Source organism: Silene latifolia, chromosome 8, assembly GCF_048544455.1.
Source record: "Silene latifolia isolate original U9 population chromosome 8, ASM4854445v1, whole genome shotgun sequence".
In the NCBI taxonomy this organism is placed as follows: Eukaryota; Viridiplantae; Streptophyta; class Magnoliopsida; order Caryophyllales; family Caryophyllaceae; genus Silene; species Silene latifolia.
The window spans coordinates 106,758,983-106,765,835 of NC_133533.1; the positions used below are offsets into that span (position 1 = coordinate 106,758,983).

General features: G+C 33.5%; 1 long non-coding RNA gene across 1 annotated transcript; it reads left to right on the plus strand.

Annotated features, from left to right (window-relative positions):
- Positions 1 to 1,695: 1,695 nt before the first annotated feature.
- LOC141595829 (uncharacterized) lies at positions 1,696 to 4,667 on the plus strand. Its single transcript, XR_012522305.1, has 3 exons — positions 1,696 to 1,800; positions 2,060 to 2,166; positions 4,313 to 4,667. It is a non-coding gene; the product is annotated as an uncharacterized LOC141595829 (long non-coding RNA).
- Positions 4,668 to 6,853: the final 2,186 nt, after the last annotated feature.

Sequence of the window (6,853 nt, forward strand, 5' to 3'; positions counted from 1 at the left end):
TTTTGCGAGTATGTTTGATAAACTACTAAGGGCGTTGAGTTGTTCCGCTCTTGACTGCTCCTCAGTTGAAGGAGATTTTGACAGGTAAATCTCTAATTCTTTTACTTAAATCGGGTGGTTTACCACTCCGCGAGATGTTGAGCCAACGACGTAAAACAACAGCGCTTCTGGGAGGCAACCCATAGATTTTTGTGTGCAATTTTTGCAAAAAAAAAAAAGATTAAAAAAAAAACGAAAATCCAAAAAAAAAAGAAAGCAATCAGAACCTCTTGAGCTACTATTGAATATTTTATGGTGTTGGCAACATAAGAAGGGTGACATAGAAGGTTGGTTGGGTAGGACAGTGGCTAAGGTGTGGAGAAACCGCGGTGTGTTGTTGTGGGCACCTTGTTAATGCGGTTGGATGGTTTGTTGTTTTGGCGTAGAGGAGATTAGGATTGACCATGTAAGCTCGGAGTTGTGGAAATATTTTTTTTATGTGCAATCTGTTGCTGGCACATATGTTATTAGAGCTACTTGGTCATCTATTAGGATCGGAGTAATAAGGGGCGCTAGTCTTCTTTGGTTACTTTTCTTTTGTTGGCCTAGTTGTTATTGTACTTTATGGAGGATGCTAATGGTCAAGTGTGGGGAGGAGGTGCGATATTGAGGATTGATATATCTATTTGGTCGTCTGGCGTTTTTCTCCATTGAGGTTTGTTCTCCTTTTCCTTTTATTATGTCCTTGCAACATTGAGGACAATGTTTAATTCAAGTGTGAGGAGGAGAATCGTTCCGATTGTATTTCATTGTACTTGTGTGATGTGCTTTATTTCAGTTATTTCTATTCCCAAAAAAAAATGAAAAAATGAAAAAAAGTGAAAAAGAAAAAGAATGAATCCCGGCTAGGTGAAAACCCGAAAGGGCGCCTAGGCAAGATTAGAAATGTGGCCGAGGACGAAGTGAAAACCCGAAAGGGCGCTCCGGGTAAAATGAAGAATTGAGTTGCGTGCCACTGAGAGTAGTGTGAGGAAAAATAGCTAGAGTGAAAACCCGCAAAGGCTGGCACTCTAGGCAAAATGAGAGATTTAGGTAAAAGAAAATAAATTCTTCCGATGCTATTTGCTCTCTCGTTGCTATGTTGAAGACCGTCTGGTACAAGGTTTGTGAGTCTAGTTGATTTTCTCATGCTTCTGTGGATCGGTGTTGGTGTGAGCTACTAATGTGTTCGTTGAGTTTACTCGAGGACGAGTAAAGATCTAAGTGTGGGGAAGTTGATGAGACGAGTTTATTACGGTATATGAGTGTCTATTTGGGTGATTATTATTGGGAATAAGTGGAGTTTTAGAGAAGTAATTGTATAAATTCTCATGCTTTAATGTTGATTATAATTGAGAATAATTAAGTGGAATTGTTGAGTAATGGATCATAGAAGTGATTTGATGATGAGTTGGATTTAAGACATTTGGTGTTGACAACATGTTTTGGGCTCAACAAAGATGGAAGGCTAAGTAGGATACAAGTTCACCTAGTCCAAAATTCTAATTGGACCAAGCAAATAAATTCAAGAATTCCACTAAGGAAACATGAGCACATGATGTGTTTCATAATGGGCCAACAATCTATCTATCTATATTAAAACTATAAAAAATAACCACTATATACTAAACTGTACACTTGGCACTCTCTCATTCATTTTTTTCCCGCCTAACTAAAACTCTATGTTAACCCTAAAATAATCCACTAATATTCTACCATTTAGCTCTATTGAGCCGTCACTCTACATCTCTTCCCCCCTCACATCTCTGGAAATTATTCTGGGTATAATTTCCTACCATAACAATCTCAATCTTTTCCATTATCGCTGTAATTTTTCACATTTTTGTGATTCTCTCAATCTGTCCAATTATACTCTTCTCATTGCGCTCAAACTATTTTCCTGTTACAATAGTCTTCCTTTTCAACCTTCTTTTTCAAAAATTTCATAGTAGATTTTTGTAATACTTCTCTGCGTTTAATTCGATGGCCATTAATACCACTTTTGTCACTAATTCATTCATTCCACGCTTATTTTTTGCAGATCCCCAATCAATTCGATGGCGTATCGTTCTACTGTACACAACTTTTATTTGCTCTTCTCATATTGCAAAGTCTCCTCTCTTCGAACGAGGGTTATTATTATTTCGGGTAATTTACTAAAGTTTAGTTTCAATATTTTTACATTAATTTATTTCTAGGTTGTTTTTTGCTCTACGGAAGATTTTTTTAATTGCCTATTTGATTTCTGGCTTTTTGATCAATTTGTGTTTTCTATGAAGTCTTCGTAATCGTATTCATATATAATGAATTTGGACTTTTGGTGAGTGATATTTTATGCTTACAGAACAAATGTACTCCCCTAGATGTTCACTATGTTTGTTAAGGAATTTGGGGACGAAATTTTATTTAATTTAACAGTAATAATATTTATGCAACTTTATTGATTACAATTTGACTATCAAATTTTTGGGATGTCGTAGAGTTTCAGTGACACTAATTTTGTAAGATAAAAGATGAGATTTTTTAGATTTCATTTCACTTATTTATCAGTTTTTTTTTCCTAACTTTGAAATGCGTCTAAAAAAACATTTATCGTGCCCTCTATTAGTAACCTAAACTCACTTTAATATTGATTTTGATTCACCCAGGAGAATAAGTATGTCACTTTAAATGGGTGTATTCTGTAGGGAGTAGGATTTTTTCAGTTAGTTATTGTTTTTTTTTTCCCCCGCAGGCATAACGTTTCGACAATCTATACTAAACATGGTAGTCTGTCCTCCTTCACCCTTTAATTTCTTATACAATATCATGAGTAATGCACTAACTATCACATTGGACATTATAATAGCCAGCTATACTTCATGCCATTTCTCTCTAAGTTGTGCGCATCACTGCCATTTGCAAATAGTGGCGGGCGACGGTCTTAAACTAGATCAACCTGTAGATCACATAAATTAGCAACAAACTGAAGTTTTCCAATCAACCACTCTGGTTTGTTTCAAATAAAGTGACCCTCGGCTGTTTTGTCCATGTTTTCTAACTGTCCACTTCCAAGCTTAGTTCTCATTTAACTACTATTGTGTACTTATATTATACGGAGTCGTCATTATATCGATTATGATTCATGTTTAATGTGATGTTGATGATTTGCGGTTCTAGCAATGATATGTAAGCCTAAATATCCTTTTCAAAGTGAGATTATATAATTCATTCACATTCTTTTGTTAATGAATTAAATTCCTATTGAGACATCATGGATTTACCAAGATATATTAAAATGAATGTTGAACATACCTTATTTTTCAATGAGGCTACATGTTTCAATATGATTCTTTTTTGTCGGAATGTATATCAAATTTAAATTATCAACAAATATTGATTATTTATACAGCTTTCTTCTATAGTATTTAATGGAGATAATGCATGGGACAGTACAAAATAGTTAGCTTATATATCAACAAAACAAGCTAATTTGTCGTATTATTAATTTTTTATGAGAAGTAAGGTTTGTTAGTAATAAGATGATCATGGGACTTGCCTCGCGTATAGCCTTATACTCTAATGAACCTGCTGTCATGTGAAGAATATGTATAATGGTGTTTCATCGTTGGTATATTAATGATTCTTTATCGTCTAGAAAATTTCTTCTATTTTGTTATCTCGGTGCCTCGAAAGCTCCCACAGATTACGGGGCAATGGGAGGTTGTGTGTCCTTACACTGGGAGGTTGTTTCCGATGTACCAAAATGATACTCCCTCTTATCTAATCCATTGGTAACATTTACTTTTGAGCGGTCTTTGAGGCAACACTTTGAGTGTATTTTTCACGATTTCTTTCTACCAAAAATGTTTTGTTAATGATCACTTTCTCATTGCATTCATCTTTCAAAGTTATATAGTTTGTTCAAAAATTATGGACAAAGTTTTCGAAGTTTAACCTCCAAAAAGTAAATGTTACCAATGGATTGAATTGGAGGAGGTATATAATTGCCTCATAATCTCTTCGATTATAATGACTTAAAAATGAGAGTATGCACGGTAAAATAAAATGGGAATGTTGTTATGGAGACTTTATGTTTTTTTGGACATGTTTGATCATCATGTCAAGCGAGACACGCCTATAGCAGACACGAATTCACGTCTTATTTTTTCCGTTATTGACTAATTTAACTACTAATGCTGATTGGTAGGTCATTTACCATAACTTAACGTCATTTTAGAGTTCTAGCTCAACCGAAAACTTTGCGTCTTTTTTTTCTTTATTGACTAATTTAACTACTAATGCTGATTGGTAGGTCATTTACGATAGCTTACGTCATTTTAGAGTTCTAGCTCAACCGAAAACTTTGGAAGCTTCAGGTGAAAGTTGTAGATGATAAGTGATATAAATGTTCTTCGTTAGAGTATGCAACAAGGAAGATGGTTGTTCTGCCTTGGACTACCGCTTGCAAGATGATTATCCTGCCTTGGAGTAATGCTACCATCTGATTTTTATTTATATGAATATAGTGTAATGTATGATGAGAGTAATACAGTACTTTTCAGTATGAAATTTGTATTATATCTATTACTTTGTGCTTTATCTGTTGCTTTAAATATATGTATAATTACCCAATTGTAAAGTAGGACTACAAGTAATTATAAATTCATTGCAACATGTTTATGTTATATATTGTATAGCCTATAATAAAATGATTTGTGCTTTTGTCGTACAGTCGATACAAATATCTCTTTTTTAACTTTCCAAGGTTCTAATTATGCAACATTGAAATCAATGTAAGGTTATATTGTATGTATGGTATTAATATCATCAAGTAACGGAACTACTTTGATACTCTTATGACCTGCTTGTGGTAGTATATATCGGGTATTTCGTTTTTTGTACAAGTGTTTAGATAAGAGATTGTCTCTTTGATTTTTAATCTCCTACAAACCCTTTCATTAGATGTTAACTCATCCTATTACATAATATATAATGTGAATGGGTATTAGAAAATTTGTACAATTTCATACACAAACTTTATAATTATGAATCTATTTTTTAAAATAAAGTTCTTTTCTATATACCCGTGCAACTGCACGGGTCCTAAACTAGTTGAAAGAAAGAACAAGTAACCAGAAAAAGAAGAAACACGGAGTAAACAAGTAAACGGCAGCGTTTTTGGCCAGAGTTACGTGCGAGTCGCGGGTCAGGCCGCGGGTCGCCCGTGGCGCGGATTTCAAGAGTCGAGTTTTGTTTGCAGCTTTTGTTTTTCCTATTTTCGATTTTTGTTTTGTTTTAATTATTAATTAGGTAATTTTGCTATTAGGTTAATTATCATTCATATTATTATTCAACAGATAATTGGGAAAAAACTCTCTTAGAACCCTAATTACTTTTGCTTAGAAATTATGAGGAACTAATCCTCCCCTTTCTTGGATTCAAGCGATTGAAGCACTCTAATCTGATTGTGAGTTTGAATGTTTTAATTTCTCTTCTTGATTATTGTGAATTGCTTAGCTCTTAATTATATGAATGTTGATTGATAATTGCTAGGTGCGCAACTAGTAGTCGATTTCTTCATTCTATTATTAGTATTGTTGATTGAATAGGATTTATTGATTGACTTTACAATAGTAACAACTAGGAATTAATATTGAACGGGATACGTTGATATTAGTACTTAGAAGCGATTCACATAAATATCTAAAGTGCAACTGGATTGTATGCGCTATTATTCTCTATCGAATTTTCTAAATTATATTGCTGCTATTGAATTAAACCTTGAACTGGATTGTTAGGGTTGTTTAATAGTTAGGGTTGATTAAGAACGGGATTCGTTTTAATTGACTATTCGTAAGGAGAATTGGAATTTTACATTCACGATAGAGTAATCAAGATTAGTAATTGAAACCGTCTTACAATGATCAATTGTTATTGAGTGTGGATATAAGCTTGGGTCTAAGACCTTTTAAACCATTTGAATTCATCTATTTCATTATTTGCTTAATCTAAGTTCTTTAGTTAATCAAACAAATAACCCCCCCCCCCCCCAAACTGGTTACTTTACGCTACATTATCGTACACTTTAATTGACTTAGTTTTTCCTTGTGGGTTCGACCCTTACTTTCGCTACACTACTCTTTTAGTAGTTTAGTAAGTAAGTGATAATAAATTTACATTTGATAGGCATACGACATTTAGCCCGTCAATTATCTCTAGTGGCGTATCTTGAAATAAAAATTAAGTGGGGCCAAGATGTAAATAGTTAATTTAACATGTAAATACTTACACTCAACCACCGTGCCAAGTAATTATTTATTCATTGAAATGCATATAAACTTAAATGATCAAGGAGGACCGGGCCCCTTCCCGTCTGCTATCTTCCGTGATTATTTTAGGTTTATTAAGACTGTTGTAGTCGCTGTTTGGGAAACATTTATAATCTACTAATTGAAATATATAAGTCGAACAGTCAAACCTATCATTTCAATCTATTATTTATAATCTATTTAACCAAATTGTTTTTGTTAATAACAAATAGGGTAGAGCAAAAAATCCGATTATCCAAACTGATCCGATATCCGATCCGAATCTGATCCGAATGTTTGGATATCTGATCCGAAAATTATGTTTGGTTTGGATATCTGATCCGAAATCTTTGGTTTTGGTTTGGATATGGATATTAGAATTAAAACATTTGGATATCCGATCCGATTCGAAACTATAGTTTTCTAGTATAATTTCGAGAAAATAAAATTTTATTTGATACAACAACTTAATTAATGTTTAAAATATTAGAGAAATATCTAGGTGGTACTTAAATTTTATATCGAGAACATTGGAATAAGAATAA